This window comes from Staurois parvus, unplaced genomic scaffold (assembly GCF_062004578.1).
Source record: "Staurois parvus isolate SC_StPar_1 unplaced genomic scaffold, SC_StPar_1.0 ptg000050l, whole genome shotgun sequence".
Taxonomy (NCBI): domain Eukaryota; kingdom Metazoa; phylum Chordata; class Amphibia; order Anura; family Ranidae; genus Staurois; species Staurois parvus.
Window position 1 is genome coordinate 4,243,028 of NW_028317846.1, and position 20,518 is coordinate 4,263,545.

The window sequence follows — 20,518 nt, forward strand, 5'->3', positions numbered from 1 at the left end:
TGAGTTTGAAGCATACTTTCAGTGCAAGTCTGTTGATTTCTATATAATTTTTTGTAGTGTGTACAACCATTTATGATGTGCCCTGTGTTTCTGTGAATAGAGTAGCCTCTTCTGCATTTTGCATTTGAACATGTTTGAGTAGCAATGCATACCTTCCAACATTCTGACATTCTGAAAAAGAGAAATGCCTTTTAGCAAAAAGTATTTAGACACACCCTGCCAAGCAGACCATGAAAAATACACAAAAATAATTGCAGAAATCAACAAGTACTTTATTTCACCACCTTTCCTTGATACTGTTTTTTCAAAGTAACAAATACAGATAACTTAAATAAAGGAATGCGCTAAAACCACAAACTATTCCTAATTTAGTGTAGAAACATTAGTGCAAAAGATATATATATCTATTCTCAATTAATATCAAAAAAATATCAAAATTATGTGCAAAACTATTTTTTAGTGCATAAGTAATTTAAATAATTAAATTTGTGAATATAAAAAAAATGTCCAATTCTGAATTTCTTCAAATGTCCAAACAAATCCTTTTCAAGTTCAATAATTTGAAAAGGATTTGTTTGGACATTTGAAGAAATTCAGAATTGGACATTTTTTTTATATTCACAAATTTAATTATTTAAATTACTTATGCACTAAAAAATAGTTTTGCACATAATTTTGATTTTTTTTAATATTAATTGAGAATAGATATATATATCTTTTGCACTAACGTTTCTACACTAAATTAGGAATAGTTTGTGGTTTTAGCACATTCCTTTATTTAAGTTATAGCACTAAGAAATTTATTTGGTTTCTTTGAGGTGGAATTGCTGCTTTAAAGTATTAAGGGTGTGGCGCTTTTATTACACTTGTGAACAAATACAGATAATTAGGGGTTGGATGAAGGTTTAATGCAGTATAATACTTTACTGGCCACTTAACTTCAGCATACTACGGGTCAGCTCCTCCTTCTGACCCCACAGAACAACCCATAACTAGGCTTTAAAAAAGGACACATAGGTCCCCCTGTGACCTGATGGTGGCTTCTGCAGGCCATAGATGGGTCAAAAATCGTCCGAAAGTTTGTCCGAAAGAATAATCGGCCGATTTTCGGACAGTTAGTGGGTGAATTTGTCGGCCGTTTTTCGTGATTTTGACACATTTTTTTCAATCGGTTATGTTGGGAAAAAACAGCCGATTTTGTCGATCGGTCGATTTTCACGGCAAAGATGGGCACATCGGCCGATCTTTTTACCGATTAAAAAAAATGCGCATGAGCCGTGACCTGCAAAAAGAAGTAAAAGAAGAAGATGAAGACAAAGAAAAAGAAGAATATCTGTATCTATTTGTATCCATTTCGGATACAGATGTTTCTATTCAGATACAAATAGATACAATGTTGCAACCGCAATACTTTTAAATGTAAAAAATAATAGCGTAATGTTCCTGCAGAGAGCTCCGCTATTATATTTGACATTTAAAAGTATTGCGGTTGCAACATTGTATCTATTTGTATCTGAATCGAAACATCTGTATCCAAAATGGATACAAATAGTTACAATGCTGCAACTTTGCTATTCTTTTAAATGTCAAATATAATAGCGGAGCTCTCTGCAGGGACACCGCTATTATATTTGCCGGTCGCAGACGGGACGAAAATCAGCCGATTTTTTTATACAAATAGTGGTAACGTCGGCCGATAGGAAGTACCCTGTAGGACTTTTAAGGTACAAAAATCACAGGATACATCATTTCTTCACTATTAACAGGGGCAATTCCCTGGGTATACAGTACACGGGGGGGGGGGGGGGGGGGACAGGATTTCATGGGCAATCTGTATGCAGAGAAGGGAGTCGAGTGGCCACACACAGATTTAACCCCACAGCTGCTGAGGAGGGAGCCAAGTGGGTGGCTCACAATTAACTCCTGAATTGCCAGGCATCTTTTCCATGTTTCCAGTGAGCTATACTTCAAGCACCCACTGATTAATATACAAGGAGAGGAAAGGAGGTGGGGTCTGTCAGTAGGGTCAGTAGTTTTGGATGGGGGTGTCAGTCTGGGGGGAGTGGGGGTATACCAGTGGGGATCAGTACACCAGAAGAAAGAGCAGTAGACTATCGCCGCTGCTTCCCTGTTGCATGTGAGAAACATTTCTGCCTTCTGTGACCCCCTGTACACATATATCACTGCCCTACTGTCCCCATCCTCTGTCCTACAGACACCTTGCACTCCCCTAAGGACACCATCCACTGCCCTACTGATAACATCCATTACCCTGCTGACACCATCCACTACCCTACTGACACCGTCCCCTGACCTCTGTACCCCGAAATACATCAAACTGACCTCTGTCACTGAAGCTAGCTTTTAAGGTGGACTAAGTTTATATTTTTACAGGGACATCTTAGTTAATTTCATTAGTGCCGGTTCACATATATGCGGATTGGATGCAGTTTGAACTGCATCCAATCCGAATGACATGTGAGATAACATTGCTTCCTATGGTGCCTGTTGACATATGTCCGGTGAACTGGTGGTACGGATTCAATGCGCTTTTAAAAAGAGTCATGTACAATTTCTGAGCAGTGAGGTCCGGTTCAGGTGTGGATTACAGGCTATTGACTTCTATCGGAACCATTTCTAAACTGCACATGTGTGAACAGGATAAAATCCTGAGCTAATCCTGTTCTGAACCTGATTTAAACCTGACATGAACCACTGAACAACTACTGTATCAATTAGCTGTGAAACCTGAGCTTCAATCTGCACCGCACATGTGTGAATCAGCTCTTAAGGGCCCGTTCACACTGATCACACACTATACTGAAGAGGTTTAGTTTGCGGGCAGCTCTCCATTTCTGCTGCAGTGAGCCGGAGGTAGGGGGAAGTGTGATGCAGTGTGATGCAGTGTGATGGACGTTTAAGTGTATCGAACAGTTCTCTTATTTTTTTGTCACTGCACAGCAGCATGGTGCATTGCATTTGCTGTGCAGTGACATGCAGGGGCATCCAGTGAGACGTGATATTATGCAAACTTGTTTATAATATCACACATCTCTGGAATAAAGAGAAACACAGAGGTTGATTTACTAAAACTGGAAAGTGCAAAATCTGGTACAGCTGTGCATGGTAGCCAATCAGCTTCTAACTTCAGCTTCTTCAATTAAGTCCTCATGCACACTGGATGTTTTGATAATGCTGGTAACGTTAGCTGTGTAAAGTCAAGTTAAAAATGTGCATTTAGCACCGTTTTCCCACGTTTGTGTTTTTTAGCATTTTTTTTTTACCCCCCCCAAATTTTTTTTTTTGCTCAAAAAAAATCAGAAAACGCTGGTTAGTTGTGTTTTACCATGTTTTTCAGCATTAGAGCGTTTTTACAGCTAAAAAACTCCTCTAGAAACCCACTAGTCCTGTGTTTTTTTCCCAACCAAAAAACGTCCCAGGCAAAAAACGTTGATTACAGTGTATGTGTGTATAGATATATAGGATCACATGCTGGGGGGTTTACTGGCTGTAGAAAAAAACCTCAAAAGCCAAAAACAGCCACTGTAAAAACGTCCAGTGTGCATGAGGGTTTAGCCTTGACAATAGAATCTGGAAGTTGTTTAGCTACCATGCACATCAGCAACACATTTTGCGCTCTCCTGTTTTAGTAAATCACCCCCACAGTGTTCTGGTGTGAACATGACACATAGAATACTATTGTCTTCTGTGGGTCACTGTAGTTCCCTGTATTTATCCATGAGGAAAAAACACAGGTAAAGGCACATTGTAAAAAAACAAAGAAACAAAAAACAACTGCCGAATCCAGATGATCTCTGATCTCTTCCATGTTGTTCAGGTAAATCTCCACCTCTCAAAGGTTGCCTACTCCTGCACTATGGTGCATATCTTATCTCATTTCTTGAGGCCCTAAAATGCCAGTACAGTGCATATACCCCCAAAATGACCTCTTTTTGGAAAGTAGACAGTCCAAGGTATTTAGTAAGAGGCATGGCCAGTTTTTTTGAAGTTGTAACTTTTTGCCACAATTTTTTGCAAAATTAAGAAATTAAATAAAATGTGTTTTTTTCCCAGTTCTTTTTACATACTGTCACAATTACTGTCACAATTGCAGTACAGCATCATCATATGACTAATGTGGTGATGATCAGGGATTCTGATTGGAGATGGTAATATAAAAATAAACAAATAAATAGTTTTTAATTCAATTTTTAAACATTTTTTTTCTTATTTTACTATTTTTTTTTTTAAATACTGTCATCAGAGTAGTTTAGTGTTGCCATAGTTACATGGTACTACTCGGGGGGGGGGGGGGGGAGGGGGGAGGGATGCTCAGGGATTTTTTTCTTTTACACTGTTATCACTGATAACAGTGATGGTTACTGTTATAAGTAATAGTTAAAGTGTTACTGAACCCAGGACCCTCCATTCACTAAATCTGGTCTCCCACTGTTCACAGAACATGGAAATGCAATTATTTTAGTAAATATAAACTGCTAAAAACCTTTTCTCATCAGCGGTTAGAGCAGTCTTGTGACTTCTATTAGTGTCTAGCAGAGTACTAGTTAAAGCTAGCAGGAGTTTTCATTATCCCCTGATTGTCCTATGAGGCTGCAGGACCCCTGACCCTCTTTCTAGACAGCGCTGATTGGCCCTGTGCCGATCACATGCACCCTCCCAAGAAAATAGAACTCTCTAAGCAATACACACCAAACTGAGCATGTGCAGCTTGCCCCCAATGCTCTGTTCTATCAGCAGATGGATTGGGGACTGTGGAGAAAGGGGAGGATCAGAGAAGACAGGATCACACATCCTTTTTACATGCATGCATTACTGCATATACAGTGGGGATCGAAAGTTTGGGCACCCCAGCTAAAAATTTGTATTAATGTGCATAAAGAAGCCAAGGAAAGATGGAAAAATCTCCAAAAGGCATCAAATTACAGATTAGACATTCTTATAATATGTCAACAAAAGTTAGATTTTATTTCCATCATTTACACTTTCAAAATAACAGAAAACAAAAAAATGGCGTCTGCAAAAGTTTGGGCACCCTGCAGAGTTAATATCTTGTACTGCCCCCTTTGGCAAGCATCACAGCTTGTAAACGCTTTTTGTAGCCAGCCAAGAGTCTTTCAATTCTTGTTTGAGGTATCTTTGCTTATTCTTCCTTACAAAAGTCTTCCAGTTCTTTGAGATTTCTGGGCTGTCTGTCACGCACTGCTCTTTTAAGGTCTATCCATAGATTTTCAATTATGTTGAGGTCAGGAGATTGTGAAGGCCATGGCAAAACCTTCAGTTTACGCCTCTTGATGTAATCACCCGTGGATTTCGGGGTGTGTTTAGGATCATTATCCATTTGTAGAAGCCATCCTCTCTTTAACTTCAGCTTTTTCACAGATGGCATCAAGTTACCATCCAAAATTTGCTGAAATTTTATTGAATCCATTTTTCCTTCTACTCGTGAGATGTTCCCTGTGCCACTGGCTGCAACACAACCCCAAAGCATGATTGATCCAACCCCATGCTTAACAGTTGGACAGAGGTTCTTTTCATTAAATTCTGTGCCCCTCTTCTCCAAACGTACCTTTGCTCATTACGGCCAAAAAGTTTTTAATTTTAACCTCATCGGTCCACAGAACTTGTTTCCAAAATGCATCAGGCTTGTCTATATGTTCATTTGCAAAGTTCAAACAATGATTTTTGTGGTGAGGACGTAGAAGAGGTTTTCTTCTGATGACTCTTCCATGAAGACCATATTTGTACAAGTATCTCTTTATAGTGGAATAGTGTACCACAACTCCAGTGTCTGCCAGATCTTTCTGGAGGGATCGTGCAGTCAAACGTGGGTTTTGAATTGTTTTTCTCACAATCCTGCGAGCTGTTCTGTCTGATATTTTTCTTGGTCTTCCAGATCTTGCTTTAACTTCCACTGTTCCTGATGACTGCCATTTCTTAATTACATTCCGAACAGAGGATATTGACATCTGAAAACGCTTTGCTATCTTCTTATAGCCTTCTCCAGCTTTGTGAGCGTCAACTATTTTCAGTTTCAGTTTTCTAGACAACTGCTTAGAAGAACCCATGGTGCTGATTGTTGGGGCAAGGTCTGATGAGTCTGGGCATTTAAAACCTTTGAGATTGACATCACCTGGTCTTCCCAGACTATGATTGAGAACAATCCATGACACTGGCAGGTCTCAGCTTTGCAAAGGGGGCAGTGCATGCTATAAATTCTGCAGGGTGCCCAAACTTTTGCAGACGCCATTTTTTTGTTTTCTGTTATTTTGAAAGTGTAAATGATGGAAATAAAATCTAACTTTTGTTGACATATTATAAGAATGTCTAATCTGTAATTTGATGCCTTTTGGAGATTTTTCCATCTTTCCTTGGCTTCTTTATGCACATTAATACAAATTTTTAGCTGGGGTGCCCAAACTTTCGATCCCCACTGTACATATATTACTGTATAACAAGCATGCATTACTGCATATACAGACTGATTTTACTGTTGTGGGTTTAGTAACACTTTAACTGTCATGAATGGCTTTCCACTCATGACAGCTTGCTTAGTGTTGACATGCTGTGATTGCATACAGTTAATCACGTGATAGCTGTGGGCCAATCACAGCATCATAATAGTATGGAAGCTGTTCATGAATGAAAGCCATTCATGACAATGTGCTTACATAAATATCACGTGAGTGCTATGATTGATTGATTTATTATTTATTTCAGGTACTTATATAGCACCATCAATTTACGCAGCGCTTTACATATATATTGTACATTCACATCAGTCCCTAACCCTCAAGGGGCGTACAATCTACGGTCTCTAACTCACATTCATATACAAGGGCCAATTTAGACAGGATCCAATTAACCTACCAGCATGTCTTTGCAATGTGGTAGGAAACCAGAGTACCCGGAGGAAACCCACGCAGGCACAGGGAGAACATGCAAATTCCAGGCAGGAGGTGCCGTGGCTGGGATTCAAACCAACGACCCTAGTACTGCCAGGCAGAAATGCTAACCATTTAGCCACTGTGCTGCTCATTGATCATAGCGTTCACATGACACCCTGCCAGCTCACAGCGGCTGGGTACCAAGTGCCATGATCCACCAGACACAGTGGTCACGGGATCGCTTTGCTGCCGCCTAAGGGGGTTCGCTAGTGCACATGTTAGGCATGTGGGTATGTCACCTAGCCTTGCAGTGCTGCCCACCTGATGTAAAAGTACTGTGGGCAGGCAGGCGGCTAGTGGTTAAACATCAGTCTCAGCTGCTATAGTGCTCTGTTTAAATTTGTTCAGATGGTAATGGGTTTTAAGTTGTATGTGATTTGGGTGACTGTACCCCAACAGTCCACCAACTGTCCACACCATGTATCATGGGCTCCACTGTCCCACCTCTAAGGGGGCTCATGATTGGCTAGTTGTTGGTACCAAACTGAATCCTATCCAACTTATTTTTAGATAGGACAGATACCCACCTGCTGTAGATGGAACCCTCTGCTGTATTGTGCCATGCTCCTGGTCATAGGTCTTAATATTTGGGAATAAAGGAATATGCACACTTTTCGCATTTTACTGTAACTTTACAAGATCTCCATGATATCTGACATCACACTGACATACCAACAGAATGATTAGACTCAGAATGCCACGCAGAGGTGTAGACATTGTGTAGTTGTCATTCAGGCACAGAACGCTGGCACATAATTTGCAAGCCATCTTCCCCAATGTATATAAGTTCACAGCATTCAGCTTCTATTATCGAGTATGATCAAGGTGTCCTTGTTAGTATACCAGTCTCCCCCACTGTCTCTTCCATACACTCAAGATGATACACTCAATTGCAGGTGTACTAGTACTCAAATCAGATGACCCTAGCATGGCATAAAAGGCCTTTAGCACCCTGCTGACGACCTGCAGAAGAACGTAAAAAGAGTCAGGACAGCTACAGCTGTTCCTATTGAGTTCCTAGTGGCAAGCAAGCTAGCTGCATCTGTCAACACACTTGCAGAAAGGACTGGCATGGTGGATGTTATCAAGTGGAACAGAGGGAGATCAATGTTCATCTGTTCGCTGATCTCCCCTCGGGTGAATTCACACAAAAAGAATATGTATTACTTCCCTTTCAGGTTCAGGTGTCACTTTCCCCAGCTACTGGAGCATGATCTGTGAACCATTAGCTTCAGTGGAGGGCAGGGGGTTCTAAAGAACCTGTCATTACACTTTGCTATCACATAGAGGACTAGCCCCACATGGGATTGCAAAAAGGTTTAATTTGAAAAGTATAAAAAAAAATAAAGGAACAAAAAAACCCACAAAAAATAAATATTAACGTCTGTACCCTCCATTGACACACACATAAGACCATAAATGATGCAACTGGTGCAACTACAAACAAAATCTAAGCTTGTGCTTTATGTTACATATTGCTGCGACTGTCAGAGTGAGAGCAGTATTTCTAGGGCCAAGATTTCATTCATTCTAAACTGATGACCAGTAAAGGATTTTAAAAGTGTCGCCTTTGGACAATTTTAGGTACCAAAATTTGTCAGCGTTTTTTGGGCACAGGCAATTTTGAAGCATATTGGGTAACTATTTATTTGTCACAACCGCATCTTTTATCATTTAAAAAATTGGGATAATATAGTGCATTTGTGTGCACTAAAATTCAGTTCAATGTATTTTTTTACTTTAAATATATGTTTGATAAACATGTGTGCTAATGTCATGTGATATAAAAAATTGCCACTACAACCATTTTATTCTCCAGGGTCTCTGCTTTCAGAAAATATATGTTTAGGAGGTTTTCTCATGTGCACAAAACCTGAAAAAATGTCTCTGGTAGAGAATTGATTAAACAAAACAAAAACCCCACAAAAATATTTATAATATTGCAGGTTACCAATTCTTAGATGTAGTGGCGGCATTATTTTCATCTTCATTTAACAGACCAATCTGTTCAGCAAAGGTAGCAGTTAGAGGGTTGAAACACTGACAGGAGTGCTTACAATGATCAGATTTGATTTATTTATGTAAAACATTTATCCCAAAAGTAAAAAAACCTGTTTGCTGTAACTGCTAAGAAAGTGTTAGCTGGCGTTTGGCTTTAAAGTGGAACTAAAGGTAAAAAACAATAAAAATAGATTTTTACTGCAGAAGAGATATACAACGCCTTTTATGCAATAAAGAACACTTACCTGCCTATTTGCAATCCTCTGTGGAATGAATACTAAGGCCCTGTTCACATTACATGATTCATCCCGTGATTCCAAATTGCAGCAAAACATGCAACACGCTTCTGGGTGCTATTATTCTTAATGCCACCCCAAACATGGTGCAATTCCACCATGATTGTCACACAGCAATAGGTGTGCTTAAAAATCAGGCTAAGCTCCCTGTCCAAAAAAGAGCAGGAGCTTCTTATGGGTGGCAAACACGCATAGGGCAACCCATTGAAGAGAATGGCCTGCACTATGCACAACATGACATAAGAAATTGCATGAAAATCGCTCAACACAAATCGCAATCGGGAACACTTTTTCCCGCTACGCAATATGTGATGGCCCCTGAGATGCGCATGTGCAGCTGCGTTTACATTCCAGCACAGTACTAACGTGCCAGCGTGACTATGCTGCTGTGCATGTGCAGGAATTACATCATCTCACAACGGCCAATTAAAATGTCTGAAAACTGGCACCTTGGGAGCGTACCTGAACAAGTGCAGGGCTTGCTTAGGGAGAACTCGAAGAAAAGGAACGAACAGCACCAGCGGGGAACCTCAGAAGGGCAGTTAAGAGTGTGCTCTGTGCAATATCCTTGCACAGAGCAGGTACGTATAACATGTTTATTATTTTAATATTTATATTAATAAAATAAAAAAATTGAGACTTTGACCACTTGTTCTCTCCTTCATGACCAGGGCATTTTTTGCTATTCAGTACTGTGCTACTATAACTAACAATTGCTCAATCATGCAACACTGTACCAAAATTAAAATTATATCATTGTTTTTCACACAAATAGAGTTTTCTTTTGGTGGTATATGATCACCACTGGGTTTTTTTTCATTATATAAACAATAAAAGTTCGTACATATTGAAAAAAAAAACCCAAAACAATATTTTCTATTTTCTGTTATAAAACATATCCAATAAAATAAAATTTCTTTATAAATTTCGGACAAATGTATACTGCTACAGTGCTTTGAAAAAGTATTCATACCCCTTGAAATTTTCCATATTTTGTCATGTTACAACCAAAAATGTAAATGTATTTTATTGGGATTTATTTGATAGACCAACACAAAGTGGCACATAATTGTGAAGTGGAAGGAGAATGATAAATGGTTTACAAAATTAAATTTTTTAAAAATAAATATTTGAAAAGTGTGGTGTGCATTTGTATTCAGCCCCCCTGTGACAATACTTTGTAGAAGCATCTTTCGTTGCAATTACAGCTGCAAGTCTTTTTGGGGATGTCTCTACCAGCTTTGTACATCTAGAGAGTGACATTGTTGCCCATTCTTCTTTGCAAAATAGCTCAAGCTCTGTCAGATTGGATGGAGAGCGTCTGTGAACAGCAATTTTCAAGTCTTGCCACAGATTCTCAATTGGATTTAGGTCTGGACTTTGACTGGGCCATTCTAACACATGAATATGCTTTGATCTAAACCAGTGGTCTCCAGACTTTCTAAACAAAGGGCCAGTTTACTGTCTTTCAGATTTTGAGGTGGCCAGTGTAAGCAGAAAATGCCCTTGCGTTGATGGGAGTAAAAAATGCCCCATCATTAGCATTAATGGGAACAATAAAGCCCCATTGTTGGTGTCAGTGGGAGTAATAATGCACCATCATTAATGTCAGTGGGAAGAATAGTGCTCCACCATTTGTATCAGTGGGGGGAATAGTGTCCCATCATTGATGTGAGAGGAATAGTGCCCCATCACTGCCGTCAGTAAGAGGAACAATGCCCCATCATTGATGTCAGTGAAAGGAATAGTGCCCCATCATTGGTGTCAGTGGAAGGAATAGTGTCCCATCATTGATGTGAGAGGAATAGTGCCCCATCACTGACGTCAGTAATAGGAACAATGCCCCATCATTGATGTCAGTGAGAGGAATAGTGCCCCATCATTGGTGTCAGTGGAAGGAATAGTGTCCCATCATTGGTGTCAGTGGAAGGAATAGTGCCCCATCACTGACGTCAGTAATAGGAACAATGCCCCATCATTGATGTCAGTGAGAGGAATAGTGCCCCATCATTGGTGTCTGTGGGAGGAATAGTGCCCCGAGGGCCAGATAAAAGCAAACAAAGGGCCGCAGTTTGGAGACCACTGATCTAAACCATTCTATTGTAGCTCTGGCTGTATGTTTAGGGTCGTTGTCCTGCTGGAAGGTGAGCCTCTGCTCCAGGTTCAAGTCTTTTGCAGACAGGTTTTCTTCTAAGATTGCCCTGTATTTGGCTCCATCCATCTTCCCATCAACTCTGACCAGCTTTCTTGTCCCCGCTAAAGAAAAACATCCCCACAACATGATGCCACCACCATGTTTCACAGTGGGGATGCTGTGTTCAGGGTCATGTGCAGTGTTTGTTTTCTGCCACACATAGCATTTTCCTTTCAGACCCAAAAGTTCAGTTTTGGTCTCATCTGACCAGAGCACCTTCTTCCACGTTTTCTGTGTCTCCAATATGGCTTCTCACAAACTGCAAACGGGACTTATGGCTTTTTTCTTGCCACTCTTCCATAAAGGTCAGATTTGTGGAGTGCACGACTAATAGTTGTACTGTGGACAGATTCTACCACCTGAGCTGTGGATCTCTGCAGCTCCTCCAGAGTTACCATTGGCCTCTTGGCTGCTTCTCTGATTAATGCTCTCCTTGCCTGGCCTGTCAGTTTAGGTGGACGGCCATGTCTTTGTAGGTTGGCAGTTGTGCCATACTCTTTCCATTTCCGGGTGATGGATTGAGAGGTGTTCCGTGAGATGTTCACAGCTTGGGATACTTTTTATAACCTAACCCTGCTTTAAACCTCTCAACAACTTTATCCCTGACCTGTCTGGTGTGTTCCTTGGTTTTCATGATGCTGTTTGTTCACTAACATTCTCTACAGAGCCCTGAGGGCTTCACAGAACAGCTGCATTTATACTGATATTAAATTACACACAGGTAAACTCTATTTGCAAATTAGGTGACTTCTGAAGGCAATTGGTTCCACTAGATTTTAGGTAGGGGTATCAGAGTAAAGGGGGCTGAATACAAATGCTTGCCACACTTTTCAGATATTTATTTGTAAAAAAAATTTGAAAACCATTTATCATATACTTCTGCTTCACAATTATGTGCCACCTTGTGTTGGTCTATCACATAAAATCCCAATAAAAAATACTTTTTCAAGGTACTGTACATGTCTTTGGTATAAAAAAAAAGTGTATATTAATTGGTTTGTGTGGACGTTGTGTGTGGTAGCATCTATAAACGGTATATATACTGTAATTTTCGCAGCTATAGATCCTATACTAGTAATGGCGGTGATCAGCAACTTACAGTAGGACTGCGATAGTTTGGTGGACAACCTGGCGCTAACAGACACTGGCTGGGAGGGACACTAACTGACTGACAATGATGTCGCTAGTAACACTAATACAGTAAGTAGATGTAATACTGTATACTGTACTAATGACACTGGCTGCTGATTAGCATCAAGGCGCAAATTGTTAACTGTGTGCCTAACAAGTGTAATATGTGCTACTTTTACTTACAGATCTGGCTGTTTTTCAGGGAGAAGACACAGCCAGATGTGCTGTTCTGTGTGTTGTAATTAGCCACAGCTGATCAGCAAGTTTATAGCCAACATCATTGGCTAAAACCTGCTGACAAACGTGTGCTGTGTCCTATCACAGCATTGATCAGCAAGGGGGGCACAAACATGGAAGAAGGCCAACAACGTACATTTATGTTGCTGAACCTGTACCTGCTGCCCGCTTGCAGTACATTTACTGGGAGCGGGCAGTGAGTGGTTAAAGTGGAACCAAATGTAAAAAATAAAAAATTATGAACAGGAGGGCTTTTTATTGCAGAACAGACATGGAGCACCTCTTCTGCAGTAAAGGTCATTTACCTGCCTATTCGCAATGTATACTAAGGCGATTTGGAAACGCGAGCAGAATCACCTCAATTCCGCCTCTCATTTCAAACTGCAGCAAACCTGTGCTTGGGTGCTTTTATCCTTAAAGTAGATTTATAGGCAAAACCTTTTTTTTTCATTTTGGACAAAGGGAGAGTTATAACTCCTGGCAGATTTTATTTTTCTGCCATCTGTATCCCATTTTGAATATTTCCCTTCACATCTTGTCCTATAGCCAAACAAGAAGTGAGAGGAAACCCCTGCAAATCAAGGGAAACCCTTTGGGACCCTCAGTTCACCAGAACTAGTGTGCTCATTGGAAGATTCGCTCTCTATTAATTTTCTGGGGACAGCCCCAAATTTTTCTTTCCCTTTCAATGATAATGGTATACAGGACAAATAGAGAGGGTGAATCTCCCTAATGAGGGCACAGACAGCAAAAAACGGGGGTTCTAATCCCTCTCCACTCTTTCCAAAACTAAAAAAAAAGTTTTACTTTTAGTTATACTTTAGTGGCACCCCAAGCATGGTGCAATTCTGCCATGATTGTCTTGCTGCAAAACATGTTTAGTCATTGTGCCAAGCTTGTCGCTCCAAATGGAGCTTTTGGGTGACAAACACCATCACAGAGCTAGTTCGTTCCCCCTAACCCCCCCCTTGCCACTACCCCCCCCCCAGCATCGCCTCACTCAGCTGCCACCAGGAATCTGCCCCCTGCTGAGGTGGTATTCTGTCCCTCTGGCCGAGCACCAGCCAGTCGGCCTCCCCGCGGTGCCTGCATGTGGATTTGCCACATGCAGGCTACACTCCTGTTGCCATGCGCCCCTTCCCCATGGGCAGTGTGCAGTCCCGCTTCTCCCATGTTTCATGCCCGCCAGTGTGGGGCCTGTTACCATGGTAACCCGATGCCAAGTCTCGGGTTACCACAGCAATGAGATTTTTGTTTTTAGCAAAGACATGTAGAATACATTTTGGCCTAAATTTATGACGAAATTTGATTTTTAACATTATTTTACTGGATGTTTTATAGCAAAAAGTCAAAAATATATATATTTTTTTCAAAATTGTAGCTTTTTAAAATTTATAGCGCAAAAAAAAAAAACGCACAGGCGATCAAATACCACCTGTATTTGTGGGAAAAAAAGGACATAAATGTAATTTGGGTGTAGCGTTGCATGACCGCGCAATTGTCAGGTAAAGAAATGCAGTGCCATAATGCAAAAAATGGCCTGGTCAGAAAGGGGGGGAAATCCTCTGGAGGGCAAGTGGTTAAAGCGGAGCTCCACCCAAAAGGGGAAGTTCCGCTTTTATGCAGGCCATAGACGGGGCAAAAACCGGCTGTTTTTTAAAAAAAAAAAATCGGTCGTTCAATCGGCCAACGTTGCCACCATTGGTATAAAACAAAAAATCGGCTGATTTTCATCCCATCTACGGCCGGCAAATATAATAGCGGTGTCCCTGCAGAGATCTCCGCTATTATATTTGACATTTAAAAGTATAGTAAAGTTGCAACATTGTATCTATTTGTATCCATTTCGGATAGAGGTTTCTATTTGGATACAAATAGATACAATGTTGCAACCACAATACTTTTAAATGTCAAATATAATAGTGGAGCTCTCTGCAGGAACGCTCCGCTATTATTTTTGGCAAGTAAAAGTATTGCGGTTGCAACATTGTATCTATTTGTATCCGCATAGAAACATCTGTATCCGAAATGGATACAAATAGATACAGATGTTCTTCTTTTCCTTCATCTTCTTCTTGCAGGTCACGGCTCATGCGCATTTTTTTAAACAGTAAAAAGATCTGTCAATTTGCCCATTATTGCCATGAAAATCGGCTGATCGACAAAATCACCCACTTTATTCTTTCGGACGAATTTTCGACCCATCTATGGCCTGCTTAAGGACTGCTCTCCTGCTCCCCATTAAGGATTGGTACCTTTGGGGGGCGGGGGGAGCGGGTACCCAAATTTGACAGGTACCCGCTCCCACTTCCGGTCCGATTGCTACGGCGATCGGAAACGGAAGGTGTCCTCACTCTCTGTAGTCTTTTGGGACACGTGACAGGTCCTAGAGGACTACAAGACCATTCATGAAGTGAAGCGCTACTCGCGCATGCGCAGTGGGTACCCGGCTGTGCAGCCGCAAGCTATCAAAGCCGGGTGCCCACACTCAAGATGCCGGCCTCCTGGAATACAGGACGGCCGGTGAAACGAGCTGCGGGGGACACACCACGGGACTGTTTTTTTAAAAGTGAGCAGCTACAGTTTTTGTAGCTGCTTTTATTTTTTGATAGGATGAGTGGAACCCCGCTTTAATGTGACTTTAAGCCGTTTAGACAGGCAGTGAGGAGGCAATATGTAACCTCCTCACAGCCTGTAAAATGTCCAGTAAAGTGCAATGGACGTGTAGATCACACTTCAGAGGGAACATTTGTGTAAGGGTCCATGCACACTAGAATTCTGTATAAGTTTAGAACAAGATGCTGATAATATTGTGTTGGTGCCGCCTTGTAGTAGCGTTTAGTATTAGCATGTTTATAGTACAGGAAGAAAAAAAAAAACACTCAAAGTCGTCAGGAATGTCTTACTAGCATTCAATCTTTTTTTCTGCTGGGAAAATGCTCCCAAATTTTTTTTTCTGCTCCTAAACCACAAAGCTTGAAAAATGCTTGTAGCATAGAATATTGTGCATGGACACATAGGATAACACTGCTAACTTCTAGAAGCAGAAAAATGCTTGTAATAGCTTCTAGAAGCTTACAAAACGCTAGTGTGAATGGAGCCTGAAAGAAGCTGAAGACAGGCCGTGTATGACCTGAAAAAAGAAAACTAATGCAGCCACCACATGTAAGGATTAGTTAAGCTGCAATATATTCCAGTTTTGTTCCATGCATGGACCCTGACTTCTGAGGAGATGGTGTGATGGGAATCCTCCCCTAGAGACAAAGGCAGCAGTGCCTGCACCGTGGCCCCTCATTGGTGTGCTGACACACGTGTTTTGCTGGGGCCCCTAGACTCCATCCTGCACAGGGTACATTTCATGAGGTAACCACTAGCAGTGATAGAGAACCCTCGGGGAATCCGGCTTTCCGGACTTCCTCATAACACCGAGCCTGCTGTCAGTTACTACCAGTGCCATGCCCTGAGCTGAACCCCTCGTCGCTGTGCCGCCAGTTACCCGCGCACCCGCCATTTTGTCTCCCTGAGGAGAGCAGAGTGCCGCCCCGTCCCTTCATTTCCACCCCTCCAACAAGTGCCAGGCGCCCCGGGAGCCGTGCGCCATCACCAGTCCGCTCTGTACAGGGCAGTCAGCGCCATGACACAATAGTCCGCACACCCGCACCACCTTTGGTGACAAAATGGCGGCCGGCGCCTCTACACTGTGACGTAGTGTGTCAGGAGCCGCCATAGCCCGGCCTCGGCGATCCGCGGATCTGCTAATTGTCGGAGAGGACAACAAGTCCCAGCATGCGCGAGGCGGGGCTGGTGTTCTCCGACACAGCTAGAGGGCAGCACTGCGCCCCCTTATAGCCGGAGCAGTGCCAAGGCAGTGTACCACATTGGCCACCAGGTGTGAGGCGCGGCGTGGCCGCCAGGGGGAGGGGGAGAGCGCCCTTGAGCCCCCATTGCGGCCGCTTTGCAGCGCACATACATCACGTCGTGTCCGGTGGGGGTGGGGGGCGCCGGCACGTTATGGAAGCGATGAGTGTGCGGGCAGCGATATGCGCGAGCAATGTGTATGGCTGTGTTAGTAACAGGCTTGTGATGACGGTACAGTGATTAATTGCGCAGCACAGCGGAGGACGGCTGCCATGGCGCTTGCTCAGACGGCGCCGAAAGGGTGCACCCGGAGATCTGTGGCGAGACGGAGCAGGCTCTTTGCATGCACACATCGCAGCTTGCAGCATAGCTCCCGGCCACGCCCCGCTCCACGCGTGGCTCCTCCCCCCATGCACACTGCCGTGCGTGCGGGGTGTGAACAGGCGCTTCTCCTGTACAGCGCCAGGCTAAATCGTCCGATTCCCCCCACAACCCCCCTCCTTTCTCCACTGACTGCAACGCATGGGCGGTGACTCGCCTCCGTCAGGGCTGCCAAAAGCACCGCCCCTTCACCCTCACAATCCAAGAGAGGAGGGACGGCGCGCCGAAGACGGACGTGCTTTCTAGCCACTCACCTTCCTCTCCTCGCCTTCAGCGCTCCAGGCCAACAGCCAATCGCGACCGCCGGGTGGGAGGGACCTATGCTAGCTGAGGCCGCGCCTTCTCCCAGCTTGCGGCTTTGGCTCCGCCCCTTATGCTCCGGGACTGGACGGGGAGAGTTCGGCTACGGGGGAAGGATTGCTGTGCGGGGGTTCGCGGCCGGGACACTGTCCTCTTTACCTCCACAAGCTGCCGGTGAGTGGCCGGAGCGGTCGGCTTCTGAGCTTAAAGGTAAAGAACGGGACCCCGCGAGTCTCGTGGCGATGCCTTCACGTGAGAGGGCGCTCTGGTACGCCCCCTGGCGGCCGTGCCTGTTATTTGCCCCCAACCCCCCCCCCCCTTTTGTGTCAGCCTCTGGTGTTCCCGCCGCCTTGCCGGCCCGGCGCTGTGTAGGTAGCGGAGGAGCGTTGTCGGCGTGCAGGAGCGGCATTGTGCCCCCACTGTGGTGTGCCGGGCTGCCCCGGGGGTCACCTCAGGGTGTACGAGGGCCGGCTCCCCGCTCTCCTCCTCCGCTGTCGCTGTATTGTTCAGTCAGCGCTCTAATGGCGGACGGGAGGCAGCGCCACCGGGCGTGCGTTGTGAGAGTAGCAGCGCCGGGGTAGATAAATACCCAGAGGGCAGCCCAGGCCCCCTCCTCAGCCTAGCACCAGGCCTGACCATACACAAAGGAGGAGGGGGCCGGGCTCCCTCTAGCGGGGCCCCTGGCTGCGGGGCTGTTGGAGCCGATGGCTGGTGTGTGCGGGCAGCTGCTTCCTCTGGGGGGGGACCCCCCCAACCAACACATCCTCCTCTACATCTGTGTGTATGGGAGCTGCTGGGGCACCACAAGTCTCAGCATGACAACCTCCTGTCACTTGCAGATGGAAAGTCCCCACACTGGTCTCTGTTCACCTTTGTTGTGAGCCGGGCCCAGTGTGTGAGGGGGAGAGTTTCCAGAGGAGCCAATAAGAAGGAGCGCTGGCTCTGTTGCCAAGAGCAACCAGTCAGGATTCATCCTTCACTCTGGGGAAGGGGGGTGACAACATTCCACACAGATCCCCTGTCTAGGCTCTAGTTGGAAATGTATCCGCCGCTAAAAATCGTTTTAAATCTCAATAAAAGGAGGATCGTCCGCTTGGGATGTACAGAGCAGACCGAGCGCAGTTCCTGGCTCAGAGGAGCGCACTCCTTCCACTAGGCCTGTGCCAGCCCTACACTCACATACATGTGTGCTGTATTGTGCCAGGAGAGGGAAATCCTTGTATTGTATGTAGGTGAGTGTGGGGATCCGAACACTCTCTGGTAGTGGGAGGGGGCAATCAAAGGAATGCTTCATGCACTTCTCACTCCAGCCACTGGGATACCCTCTTTTTTTTTTTTTTTATTTTGCATGCACTCACAATGCAGTGCAAGTGGTGGAATACAAACCTCAATGCAGCATTGTGGCTGAGAACAATCTTTTCACTGTGCTCTATTGACTGTCTCACTGCTTGGTTCAGATAGATTATATATATATATATATATATATATATTTGGGATTTCTAGAATGGCAACAGTTTGCACAGCACTTTGCAAAATAAAGGTAATCTGTGTAATTTAATTCAGGAGTGTTTGGAGGGCCCTGCTCATGAAAGCTTTCATTCTAAAAGGATCTGCAGCCTAAGATGGCAAATGTGTGTATGTACACAGACATATACACACACGAGAGAAATAACAGTTTGGGCAGTGTGTGTGTGTGTATATATATATATATATATATATATATATATATATATATATATATATATACACATACTGTACCATACACTTATTTTTGCAACACACTGCCTAAACTTTTGCCTCTAATGCTAGGTTCACACCATTTCACATGTTCCCGCACCCAAAACGCGCTGCTCTTTAAAAATGCGCAGGGCTGCCATTTATTCTTAATGGCACTCCCATGCATTTAACTACCTCCCGTCCGGCCATTGTATATAAACGGCTGGACGGTGGCAGTGCAGGGGCGGGTGGCCATTTATAAACGGCCTCCCCGCCCCTTGCTTGTGCACGCTCCCTGCTAGTGTGCAGCATCACGGTCTGGTGCCCGCTGTGTCAGAACACCAATCATCATATGGGACCTCTGTGTGAGGTCCCGATCATGTGATCACTGATTGGCCAATCAGTGATCACATGCAGAGTAGTAAGCAAGATGTCACTTCTGACATCATTGCTTACTACGAGTGAAATCTGTGAATGATCACAGAGGTCACATGGTACAAGGTTATTCACAACAGCCTTGAACCATGTGACAAGCTGTGACCAATCACAGCTCACACAGTAGTTCTCAATGGCTGCAAGAATATAGCCAGAGAGAATGAGAAATGATTGCTTTTACAGCCTTTATGGGTGTAAAAGCAATCAGTGTAAAAAAAAAAAAAATCTTCATCACCCCCCACAAGTAGTACAGTGTCACCATGGTGACACTACTGCTAGGTTGACAGTATGTAAAAAAAAAACAAAAAAACATAATAATAAAAAAAGTTTAAAAATTATAATTTTTGATTAAAACTAATTTGGGTTATTTTTTTTTTTACTAAAAAGATAATGTAATAAAGTTTGGCCAAGATTTATAATGAAATATTATTTATTTGCAAAATGTTACAAGAAAAACTTTTTTTCAAAATTTTTGGACTTTTTCATTTACATAGCAAAAAAATAAAAATCCCAGTGGTGTATATATACCACCAAAATAAAGCTTTATCTGTCTCAAAAAATGCTAAAAAATTCATATGGGTACAGTGCTGCATGACTGCGCAATTGTCATTCAAAGTGTGATAGCACTGAAAATTGGCCTGAACAGGAAGGGGGTAAAAGTGTCTGGACTTGAAGTGGTTAAAAAACACACGCACGCGCGCGCCTCTGAGGGGGCCTCTTGCCACCACAATCCCAGGACAAGCCTGAGACTGCTGTATCCTGGTTGGGTACAGAGGAGGAGAAGTACATCAGTACCTTCCCCTGCTCTGTGACAAATTAAGCCGGAAGCGGCAGAGATTTCACTTTTGGCTGAAATTTGTTTGCCATTAACAGCCAGTGAATCATCTGATCAAACAGATATTGGTTTGATCAAATGTTTTTGAGGGCAGAGCAGAGAACCTGTCACTGCCTGTGCTATCACACAGTATGTTACTTTGTTGTTCATTCCTTGTGATACCAATAAA

General features: G+C 43.4%; 1 protein-coding gene across 1 annotated transcript in view; it reads left to right on the forward strand.

The window, feature by feature from the left end:
- Positions 1-17,432: 17,432 nt before the first annotated feature.
- Positions 17,433-20,518, forward strand: part of LOC149470236 (zinc finger MYM-type protein 2-like) — a gene marked incomplete at its 3' end in the record, with an annotated part of 114,422 nt that continues 111,336 nt past the window's right edge. The window contains exon 1 of the mRNA XM_089666027.1: positions 17,433-17,573. The remainder of the gene's footprint in view (positions 17,574-20,518) is intronic.